This window comes from Puma concolor, chromosome B1 (assembly GCF_028749965.1).
Source record: "Puma concolor isolate L17-30 chromosome B1, mPumCon1.1.hap2, whole genome shotgun sequence".
NCBI lineage: Eukaryota > Metazoa > Chordata > Mammalia > Carnivora > Felidae > Puma > Puma concolor.
The window spans coordinates 167,482,104-167,494,808 of NC_141670.1; the positions used below are offsets into that span (position 1 = coordinate 167,482,104).

The following is a 12,705-nucleotide window of genomic DNA, read 5'->3' on the forward strand; positions in this document are numbered from 1 at the left end:
CCCTCAGTCTTTTTCTGTTAAGGCTTTCAGCTGATTGAATGAGATCCACCTTCATTATGGAGGTTAATTTCTTTGAATCAAGATCTGCTGATTTAAAGTTAACCTTATTTTAAAAATACTTTTGCAGAAACATGTAGGATAATGCTTGACCAAATATCTGGGTGCTGTGGCCTAGTCAAATTGGCACATAAAATTAGCCATCACAACTTCCTTTTTATCATTGTTTTTAAACTGTTAAGATACATTAAAAATTAAAAAAAAAAAAAAAAAGATCAATGTCATCATCTTGGAAGCTGAGAGTACAATTTGGAATATAACATCCCAAGGTCAGCTAAAACAGTTGTGAAAGCTCTGGTAAGCAAATAATAATAAAATAGACTTAAAAAAAAAAAAAAAACAAAAACAAAAACCCAGCCAAACCAGGGCCCTTTGGAATCCAAGGGAATCATCTTTGTTAACAAGAACTACCAAAACAGAAGGGCAAGGTATAGGCAGGCCTTTCCTGTTCTCACTTACTTGGTCCCAGGCCACATTAAAAATCTCCCACTGATTTGGAAGCTTCCAATTGGAAATTCAGGGCATTTGCTGAATCATTAGTTGAGACCTGAAGGGAAGAATCTAGAAAATATCTTGCCCTTGTCAATCAGATAGAATTGAGAGGTGGGAAAGAGGGCTGGTTAGACCTCCAACAAGCTGAGTCCCTTGCTGTGCCCCAAACTGTTTCTGCTACCACATGCTGGCATTGACTATTCCTCTGAAAACTGTTATTGCTTAAATCTACCCAGGGTATAATGTTTAATGTTCAGATTAATTGGGACCATCTGTCATCTAGGAGACACATTTACTCAACCCACAGTGAGTATGGAGCAAGATAAATATTTATTTCTCTGTTTACCAAAGTGATGTTTCTTTTTTTTTAATTATTTTTTAATAAATGTTTATTTATTTTTGAGAGAGAGAGACACACACACACAGCATGAGCAGGGGAGGGGTAGAGAGAGAGGGAGACACAGAATCTGAAGCAGGCTCCAGGCCCTGGCTGTCAGCACAGAACCCAACGCAGGGCTCCAACTCATAAACTGCAAGATCATGACTGAGCTGAAGTCAGAGGCTTTACCGACTGAACCACCCAGGTGCCCTCAAAGTGATGTTTCTTAAACATTACGTCTTTGTCAAAGTTCCATAAATCAAGTTTTATTTCAAATGCCCTAGAGAAATTCTTTATTAAAGGAGTCTGGTAGAGCATCCTTTTATAATTTCAAATGTTGTTATGTTTGTTTTTCTTGAAAGAGGGCACTAATGATGTTTAATGTTCTATGCAGTCCTGCTAGTTTCTGAGTGGTCCTTCACGAGGCCCCTCAATATTAATGGGTGCATAAAATTGACTTGCTATCATTGCCATAGGGATTTTATAAGAATTCTTAATATTTTTTGTGTGTGTACATTCCGTTAAGCCAGCTTTTACAGATGCTAAGACAGAGGTCTTATGCTATTCTTTTATATGCTCTCAATTTACATAGTTTAATCCATGCTAAAATTTCTTTGGTTTTTTAAAATAATCTTTATTTGCATAAAAGTAGATTAAAATAAAACAGATTTAACAAAAGTGAATTTAGGAAAGTATCAGCTTTACCTGTAAATTTTAAAAACACTGTCTAGAGCAGACATTATAATTTCTATGTATCATTCTTCTTACATTTCAGCATGTGAAGTAGATAAATGTTTTACTACAGTAGAAAAACAAGACATGACTAGTATTATTGAATTGTGTTCTGATGACACTGGCATTATAGTCAGAGTCTGGATTGGATTTGACCAATGGTGACTTTAATTTCTGGGCCTCCATTTCCTCTTTTGTAAGAGGAAGTTAGATTAGATGCTTTCTAAGTTAGTTTGGTTTCTACCATGGTAACTATCTGACCGAGTTCTTGTTTCCTCTTGCTCTGTTCCATAACTTAACAATACCAACAGAAGAGCTACCTTAGAGAAATATACTCACTTCACTATGATCTGAATATTGCTCACAATGCTATATATAGAAATTTCTTCATTCTTGACCTCAAATTTTGATTTAAAAATGTACTTATTTGGGATATATTCTGACATTGAATTTTATTGTCTGCCTTTTTGGTTTGTGTGATTCCTTCCAATTAAATTGCTATGCTCATTCATTTCTGCCTATGAATATTCAACCCAACTCCCAAATCCTTCTTATTCCCTTAATAGAATGACTCTGATCACCCTGATAGTTCTCTTTCTTCTTAACTCCTGGCTTGTACCTGTCATGGACCTTATTATTGCTTTGTTTTTGTAATTTTAAATGATCTAGACAAGTAAAAAGAACATAAAACAAACTTACAATATTCTATTTTTCAGATTTATAGTTATCATTTTGGATTATGGGCCTCTAATTTCTTATTTCTTTAATGAAATATTAAAGATATCACTAAAGTCCCCTTCAATACTACTCCAAGTCCTGCTTCTAGAAGGTATATGTTTATGTTGTATAACCTTCCAAGATCCTTTCATAAAAAATACACATTTATATGATGCTCTGCTACTTTTTGTATTTTAACTAATGTACACGACTATTATATGGTGTGCCAATATTTAGTTCCACATCTTTTTTAACTGAACATTATGTGTATATTTTTATTTTAATTCCAGTATAATTAACATACAGTATTACATTAATTTCAGGGGTACCATATAGTGATTCAACAGTTCCATATATTACTCAATGCTCATCAAGATAAGTATGCTCTTTTTTTTAATGTTTATTTATTTATTTGGAGAAAGAGAGAGGGAGAGCCTGAGATGGGGAGGGGCAGAGAAAGAGGAAGATAAAGAATTCTAAGCAGGTTCTGCACTGTCAGCATAAAGCCCAACACAGGGCTTAATCTCTTTCCTGAGATCATGACCTGAGCCTAAATCAAGAGTTGGACGCTTAACTGACTGGGCCACCCAGATGCCCCAAGATAAGTGTACTCTTTTTTTTTTTTTTTTAATTTTTTTTTTCAACGTTTTTTATTTATTTTTGGGACAGAGAGAGAGACAGAGCATGAACGGGGGAGGGGCAGAGAGAGAGGGAGACACAGAATCGGAAACAGGCTCCAGGCTCCGAGCCATCAGCCCAGAGCCCGACGCGGGGCTTGAACTCACGGACCGCGAGATCGTGACCTGGCTGAAGTCGGACGCTCAACCGACTGCGCCACCCAGGCGCCCCAAGTGTACTCTTAATCCCCTTCCCCTATTTCACCCACCTCCCCTCTGGTAAGCATCTATTCCTTCTCTATAATTAAGAGTATGTTTCTTGGTTTGTCTCTCTCTTTTTTTCCCTTTGTTCATTTGTTTTGTTTCTTAAACAAATCATACTCTCTAGATCCATCCATGTTGTTGCAAATGGAAATATTTTGTTCTTCCAAATATTTTGGAAATATTTGTTCTTTTATTTCTTTGTGCATATATGCCATATCTTCTTTATCCATTCATCAGTTGATGGATACTTGGGCTGCTTCCACAGTTTAGCTATTGTAAATAATGTTGGAATAAACATCAGGGTGCATAAATCCCTTTGAATTAGTGTTTTTGTATGCTTTGGGTAAACACCCAGTAGTGTAGCTACGGATCACAGGATAGTTCTACTTTAACTTTTTGAGGAAGCTCCATGCTGTCTGCCTCACCAGTTTTCATTCCCACCAACAGTGCAAGAGGGGTCCCCTTTCTCTGGCCAACACTGTTGTTTCTTTGAACATTATATTTTTAAGATCTAGTTCTATTCTCACTGATATAGTAAGTTCATTTAAGAGCAGCGTTTTACAGTGTTCCATTATATGACTGTACCTTATTTCATTTATAATTCTTTTATTGATGGAATGCTATCATATGGATGCCCTTCATATTGTGGTAACTGGTTCACAAAATATATCTCCCCTATGACATTAGAATTCCTTGAGTTTCAAAGATATTTTTAAAATAAACTTTTGCCCAGGAAGAACCACAAAAAAAGAATAAATACAATGAGAAAATATCTTTAAATGCCAATGAAAAGAATGGTAAATTGGCAGAAACCGGAAAATATATACCTGAAGACACAGATCTGAGGTTAAGACTTGCTGAGTCAAGCTGATTAAAGGTAAAAACTCAAGTGCTGAAGCAGAAAGAGTGGAAACCATGAGGGAGGGGAAGCTGCCAGATAGAAGGTGGAAAAGAACCATAATATGCAGAAAAGAAAAAAAGTACTCCTGTGATTCCAGGGCAAAACCAAAAGAAACCTCCCCCAATTCCAGCAAGTTGTAACTCACACTCCTTGTTGGAACCAGTGCAGGGTAAATGTCTCTGTGCCTTCCTCTACTGTTGTAACAGGCTTGGGATGATAATACATTTACAGGGTAGAGAGCCAGAAATTGCATTCAAATGGACCTCCCCCAACAGACGGATTAGGGGGTTAGAAGGACCTTTTCAGGCCAGTTGGGGATTGCAGCTGCGGGCATTTTCCTCAGTCGCTGAAGGGTAGGGTGGTACACGGACCTGAGCGTTCCTTCAGGAAGAAGAGTGTGCTGAAGGATGCACTTCCATCTCATTTGCTGGAGACCAACCAGGCTATGCAGGGAAAGCTGCAAGATATTCTAATCATCTCCAGAAATTCCTCAAGCCCTTTGCTAGCTTTCCTCTTTGGTTCTTCTGCATATCCAATCCCCTTATGCTAAACTTCGCTGCTGAAAACTCTTTGCTGAGGCATTTCTTTGGCAGCTCTTCTGGACCTGACCTTATTTACCAGTCTCAGAGTTTCAAAGTTATCTATTTATTTTGACTTTGACCAAGACTATTTTAACATTTTCCAGCTTGACTAAACGTTATAGAAAGGCTTCTTCCTGACTGAACTCCTGACTTCCACTTTCCTAGAACATTCTCTTTGGGAAAACTTGTAATTATAATTACTTTTCCCCTTTGAGATGGAAATCTTTTGAAAAGTCTCTTGCCAGTTTTACACTTTAGGAATATCTTTCTCAAGAATTTGTGATTTATGTTTCTGAAATGTAATCACCAAAGGATAGCCCTATCTCTGTTTCCATGAAAGGGTAGATGCAGGGCCCGGACTCACAAACTGTGAGATCGTGACCTGAACTGAAGTCGGACCCTTAGCAGATTGAGCCACCCAGGTGCCCCCTCATTCTTGAGACTCTTAAGGGCTTTGTAATATTTTAAACAGATATTTGTTAAGCCACATGTATTTCTGAGCTCTTTTCAGTCAATGTAACAGCAAATAATTTATATATTTTAGACAATGGGGCAGAGATATTTTTGGTCAAAGAGGTAATTTTGGACCATCCTCTAAGGCTTTAAGCTCATGGTTCTCAAGTTCAGCTACACATTAGAAAAAAAAAATATTGCTGGGTTCTATCCCTAGAAATTCTGACTTCATTGTTCTAGGTGTGATTTGATCGGTTGTAGGGATTCTGCAAAACTCCTCAGTTGACTCTAATTTGTAGTCAAGGTTGTGAATCATTACCTATGCTCCCTACAGTGTTTTTTTGTTTTTTTTTAAATTACTTACTTCTTTTCTGAATTCAATAAACAGTTATGGGGAACCTCCTTCCTGCCAGATGCTGTCCAGAATGCTAAAATGAATGTGTCATGGCCTCTGCTTTTCAAGGAGGTCTCAGAAAAATGGGAGAGCCAGAATAGAAACCAATAGCTGCCATGCAATGCAATAAGGACTGTGATAGTTTGTTCAGAGTTATGGAAACACAAGTGAGGCAGTAATGAAAATTCTCTGGGGGATGCGTTTGAATTCATTAGGCCAACTAGGTGTACATGGAGCGAGCTGCAGGAGAAAGGAGAGCAGATTCTACTCAAAGTTAGAAAAATCTATTCTAAGCAATAGGAATAGCAGAGTGATCAAAAACCCACCATTCTCTAAATGTGCTAAAGGTCTTTCTTATCGTGCTGTTGTTGTGACAACATTGGTCTAGACTGACCAGATCTCTTGGTTACTAAGGGTTTACATCTTCGCTCTCCAAATCTTCATCTTTTCTACAAAATTTTTTCCAAATCAGTGGATCTCAATACTGGTTTACATTAAATCACACGGGGTGTTTTGTCAAACAAAATAATACTGGTGCTTTACCTGCAGTAACATTCTTTTATTATTGGCAGAAGGGGTGAGGTCTGGATATTATTTTTTTTTAAAGCTCCCACATGATTGCCTACAAACAGACACAATGGACATTTTGCAGGACCATGGTAGTTTCTCAAGCTAAATTGTGGGAATGGTTGTACAGCTGTATAAATTCAGTAAACCTCCCTGAACTGTTCTTCAAATGGTGGGGCTTTTTGGTATGTAAATTACCAAGCTATTTCAAAAACAAAACAAAATAAAATTGGACACATTTTAAGTGAAAAATCAATCACTCAAAAATTCCCTGGAGTGACCCTAATGTGCTAGCTTGATTAAGAAGCACTGGCTAAAATTCTAAGAGCTCACAGACGTGGAGAATTTTCGTACAGTGATTAAAGGAGGTGCCAACTGAGAAATGAGAGGTCTTATAGGCATAGAATCTTCATCAGAAAGACTAATTGAGCACTTGACATGCCATTCTAAAAGACTGCCGCTCCTAAGGATGTAGTGTGGATTACAATGCATTCCATCTAAGGTCCAAAATTGCAGTTCACCCAGGTATTTCACTTTCACAGAGCAATTTCAGAGCTTTTAATATATTGTATCTTTTAGTGCTACACTGAAATAACTTATGTATGATCTCTATTGCCCTTTTTAAATCAAAATGTCTATTTGTTTCAAAGATCATTTTAATGGAGAACTCAGATACCTTAAGCTACAAGAATATTTTTTGATAAAGAATAATGGAATAAGGAGATATTAAAAGCATTTCTTAACTATGTACAAAGCTCAAAAAACAAAAGACCTTCAGTTCATTACGTTTATTCACCAGGATGAGGCATTTATCCAAGTGACCTCTAAGACACTGTTTCTCTAGGCAGCCAAATCTGAGTTGATACAGACAAGACTGAACCCAGAACCCCCCAAATCTTTACAAATTAGCTATTCATAACTTTTTCTAATGCAATAGAATCAATGCCAATATAACATTTAAATATTTCCTGTACAGTTATAATAATTAAAGTCATTTAAACTTGGAAGGCCCTTTCCTCTCAACAATTTATGGACAGGAATAATTTTAAATAGATTGCAATGCAAATCACTAAGCACATCTGCATTGCAACACATCTAATTATGATGAACAAATTAGTCAACTTCAAGTCAGAGGATAACTGGAAAAGCAGGTTTGAAATGGGAAAATAGATGTGGAAAGCTACAGACAATTTTTTTTATTATTAAAGGGTGCCATAAATTCTGAATAATGAGTTAATAGCTTTTGATTCCTAGAACATTTGTCAGAAATTGTAATTACTGAAGCTAATGTTGTCAGTTCATGGGTAGTAAAAGTAGGGAGCCCCAGAATTTAGGGACAAGGAAAAAGTAATCATTTGAAATTAACTAGGAAGACAACCCACAATGATGGGGAATAGGAATTCCCAGGGTAACCCTCTGGAACAGAAGTATTTCTTAAATCTTGGTCAAGAGTCTGTATAAAGCAACTACAAGGGTACGGTATCTAGTCAAAGAAACAAGTTTTTTCTTTAGTCAAGAGGAAAGGATGCTTTGTTTTCACCCTACACATTCCTGGAATGAAAAAAGACTAGAGTTCATTACAATTTTAAGGAAGTATTTTAGATGTATTCCATTTTCATTCATTTAGTCCTACATTCACTAAGCATCTTTCTAATCCACGATTTGGTTAAAGAACTTGTGGGTCAAGAAAGAGTGCCCTAAGGAGAAACAATTCTTATCCCAGGACATTCTGGTTTATCAGTCTCTTGAGTTGGGGGGCTTAAACAAGAGATTTATTCTCACAGATCTAAAGACTAGAAATTAAGGGGTGCCTGGGTGGCTCAGTCAGTTAAGTGTCCGACTTCAGCTCAGGTCATGATCTCGCGGTCCATGAGTGCGAGCCCCGTGTCAGGCTCTGTTCTGACAGCTCAGAGCCTGGAGCCTGTTTCAGATTCTGTGTGTGTGTCTCTCTCTGACCGCCCCCACCCATTCATGCTCTGTCTCTCTGTCTCAAAAATAAATAAACATTAAAAAATTTAAAGACTAGAAATTAAAAATTCAAGTGTTCGCAGGGTTGGTTCATTCTAACAGCTGTTAGAGAAGGATCTGTCCAGCCATCTCTCCTCAGCTTGGAGAGCCAAGCTATCTCCCTGTGTCTCTTCACATAGCCTTCCCTCAATTTGTATCTGTGTCCAAATTTCCCCTTTTCATAAGGGCATTAGTCATATTGGATTGTGATGCACCATAACAACCTCAGTTTAACTTGATTATCTCTATAGAGACCTATCTCCAAATAGTCACATTTTGGGATGGGTCTTACGACTTCAACAGACGAATTTTAAGGGGGACAATTTAACTCATAAAAGAGAAGATACATACTGGGGGGAAAGCAGCAGTATCTGCCATAATGCCTACCTTGTGTCTGAATGATCGGCACAATCTATGTCCACCCTTGCCAGAGTCAGTTACTTATGGGAATTCACAGGATGAATCAACTCCAGTTTTCTCTGGAACTTTCCTTATCTGGGCCCCTCACCAGACCCATTAGCACAGGGCATGTGTGTACATGTGTGAATGTATCTCACTTTGTTCCCAGGACTGAATACTACTTGCGCTCCAAGTAACACTAGTATTGGCAAAAGATAATAGGTAATCTTTACTATGGGCGAACTACATTCTACATGCTATGCTAAACACATTGTATGCATTATTTCATTAAAAATTTTTTTAAGTGTATTTATTTTTGAAAGGGGGGGGGAAAGAAGAGACAGAGTGCAAGCAGGGGAGGGGCAGAGAGATGGAGACACAGAATCTGAAGCAGGCTCCAGGCTCTGAGCTGTCAGCACAGAAGCGACGCGGGGCTCGAATTCACGGACCGCGAGATCGGGGCCTGAGCCGAAGTCGGACGCTTATGCGACTGAGCCACCCAGGCACCTCTGCATTATTTCATGTTAAATTCACAGACACTTTATTATGTGGGTAGTAGTTTTATTCCTATCTTCAGTCAAGGAAACTGAGGTACAGAGAATTTAAGCACTTTACGTAAAGTCATGCAGCTGTTAAGTGACAGGGATATAAATGGACTCTGACTCTAGAGCCACTGTTCCACACCGTTCCTCAAAAAGTTTCAGTAACACAGTAGCTCTAGCTTATGACTCTATCTCTTGGTCAGAGCCCCCAGCCTCCAGCTGGCTGAGAGGACAGATGCTTTACCCTGTCATATAGTTTGCATTTTACTTCTACATCCTCTTTCTCTTTCCAAAGCATCCATCCCACCATAAATTCCATAGATCTTAGTTCCAAAAATATCTTTTTTTTGAGATTTTAAATATGTTTCTTTTTTTTCTTGTTTTAGTGAAGTGTAATTAACATTCAGTTATATTAGTCTGAGGTGTACAATACAAGGATTCAACAATTCTATGCATTACCCAAAATATCTTTTGAGTCTTTCCATTTGTATGTAGTTCCCACCACTCATCATCGAAGCCCCTAGATTTCTATAGTCTATGCGTGCAAATTAGGTCATATCAACTTAAATGCCTACATTAGTTAGGATTAGTCTGGAGGCACCCAGGTGGCTCAGTTGGTTGAGTGTCTGACTCTTGATTTTGGCTCAGGTCATTCATGATCTCACTGTTTGTTCATGGGATAGAGCCCCACATTAGGCTCTGTGCTGATGGTGTGGGATTCCCTCTCTCTGCCCCTCTACCCATCTCATGCTCTGTCTCAAAGTACATAAATAAACATCAAAAAAAAAAAAAAAAAAAGGAATATCCTCCAAACTGATTCTCCTGCTTTCACTCTTGCACCCGAGAGCTGGTTTTCCAAAGTCTAAATGCTTTCCAGAGTATAACCATTTAAAAACGCAGACTAGGGGCGCCTGGGTGGCGCAGTCAGTTAAGCGTCCGACTTCAGCCAGGTCACGATCTCGCGGTCCGTGAGTTCGAGCCCCGCTTCAGGCTCTGGGCTGATGGCTCGAGCCTGGAGCCTGTTTCCGATTCTGTGTCCCTCTCTCTCTGCCCCTCCCCCGTTCATGCTCTGTCTCTCTCTGTCCCAAAAATAAATAAAAAAAGTTGAAAAAAAAATTAAAAACGCAGACTAGTTCACGTCGATTTGCTGATTAAAAATATCTCTGACATCATCTCCATCACGCTTCCCTTGCTTACTGCGTTTGGTCTGGCTCTACAGGCTTTGGTTATTATCTTTTTTTTTTAATTAATTTATTTATTTTGGGAGAGAGAGAGAGAGAGAGAAAGTGTGAGCAAGGGAGGGGCAGAGAAAGAGGGAGAGAGAATCGCAAGCAGACCCCTCACTATCAGCGCAAGGCCTGATGTGGGGCTTGAACTCCTGAACCATGAGATCACGACCTGAGCCAAAGTCAGACACTTAACCAACTGAACCACCCAGGCACCCCTGTTTATTATCTTAAATAAGGCAGGTTTTCTCCTGCTTCAGGGCCTCTACGTTGTAATAGCAACTCTCATTTCCCAGATGTTGGCCTTCATGTCTCCTCCTCTTTTATGCCTGCATGTACATGCCACTTTTGGCAACGTACTCCTTGACCAATGTAAAGTGTATTTCCACCATCCCTCTCTATTACATCACTCTGTTTCATTTTCTTTAAGATGCTTCTCCAGGGCACCTGGGTGGCTCAGTTGGTTGACTGACGCTTGGTTTCGGCTCAGGTCATGATCCCAGGGTGGTGGGATCGGGCCCCACGTGGGGCTCTACACCGACAGCACAGAGCCTGCTTGGGATTCTCTCTCTTTCTTGAAATAAATAAATACACATTTTAAAAAAGAGAGAGAGAGATGCTTCTCCATAGCTCACATGATCTTATTTGCTTACTTGTTCAATATCTGAGGTCCCGCCATACACAACTAGAAGGTAAGTTATTGTTCACACTGCCTGCAATACCAGAGCCATTAGAGTATCTAATGCATGGTATGTGTTTAACCAATAATTGTTAAAGAGTGAGTGAATGGGGGCGCCTGGGTGGCGCAGTCGGTTAAGCGTCCGACTTCAGCCAGGTCACGATCTCGCGGTCCGTGAGTTCGAGCCCCGCGTCGGGCTCTGGGCTGATGGCTCACAGCCTGGAGCCTGTTTCCGATTCTGTGTCTCCCTCTCTCTCTGCCCCTCCCCCGTTCATGCTCTGTCTCTCTCTGTCCCAAAAATAAATAAAAAACGTTGAAAAAAAATTAAAAAAAAAAAAAAGAGTGAGTGAATGAATAAACATCCCAGGGCATGGTGCACAAAATTCTTTCTTGCTCCTTCCACTTCAAAATGAAAAGATCCCAATTACAAATAACCTCGAGCAACAAATTAACTCTTCGATAAACAGCTTGAATTCCAATTTCAGGTCAGTAAGCACACCCAGTGAGGTTTATCTGAGATCTTTAGATCTATTTTTTATATCTGTCCGAGCTGTGACCACTGACCTGCACTGCCTATACTGCACTATATAACAGCCTAGGTGGGTTTTAGACGCAGATCACATTCCCAAGGCAGAGACTCTCCAACACTATATCTAGGAGGGTAAAGAAGAGGGAGATACACCCTGCTTTCTGGAACCCACTAAACTTTGGCTAGATAACAGGGGAGAAAAGAAGGCCACTTATAAGGGAATCTAATAATGTTTTTTATGTTCCAGGCTAGACCTCATTTCAAGAACTTTACATATATGAACGTATGACTCTATAAGTTCTGTGCTAACATAACCAATTACAGACGAAGAACCATAAACACAGGTAAGTGAACGCTACTTGCCTAATATTCCACAGACTGTAATTTGCCGAATTGGGGTTTAAATTTAAGAAGTTTAACTCCAGAGTCCCATGTGTCTAACTATCACTACAAGTAAGATTTGTAAATTTAGAACTAGAGCACAGTTAGTAAAATTGGGACTGTAAGAAACAAAAATGTTTTGAAAACCTCCTGAATTATACATATAAGAACATCCTCTTATCAAAAGGCAAATATTAAGTACTCTGACTGAATTTTGGGCCCTGTTCTCTGTGCCTCTTTCCCTTATCTATTAATCTGTTATATGGCCTTGGGAAGTCATATCACCTCAGAATGCCTTTCTTTACTCTTTAGGGCCAGTGAAACACACAGACAGCCCAGTGACTTTGCAACTAACACCTGCATGACCTTGGACAAAGTTGATACTTCACCAAATTTGTTTTTCCTCACCTTGGAAAGTTGGGGTAACTCCCACAACACAATGTTATAGGGAAGATTAATAAGATAAAATATAGAAACTGGCATATAGTAGATGCTTAATAAATATTTTTTATTTTATTTTTATTGTATAATATTTATAATATTTTTATTGTATATTTTACCATATACAAAATCTGGCCCTTTCTTAGAAAACAGTCTCTACCCTCAGTAGACTTACTAAACATGCACAGATTAGGTAGGAGATTTCCAGACTCCTTGTTCATTAACTATTAGTTGAGGGGCTCTTCCGCACAAAGTCGAAGTGTCTTAAGATAATTATGTTTCAGTTGGGGCAATGATTGTTGTACATAACTATGTATATTAAGAACTGGAAAGCGCTAAATATTTTA

At 38.8% G+C, this 12,705-nt stretch overlaps 1 long non-coding RNA gene across 1 annotated transcript; it reads left to right on the forward strand.

Moving 5' to 3' along the window:
- Nucleotides 1–782: 782 nt before the first annotated feature.
- On the forward strand, nt 783–12,393 carry LOC147582013 (uncharacterized). Its single transcript, XR_015249824.1, has 3 exons — nt 783–855; nt 11,784–11,880; nt 12,230–12,393. It is a non-coding gene; the product is annotated as an uncharacterized LOC147582013 (long non-coding RNA).
- The last annotated feature ends 312 nt before the right edge of the window (nt 12,394–12,705 follow it).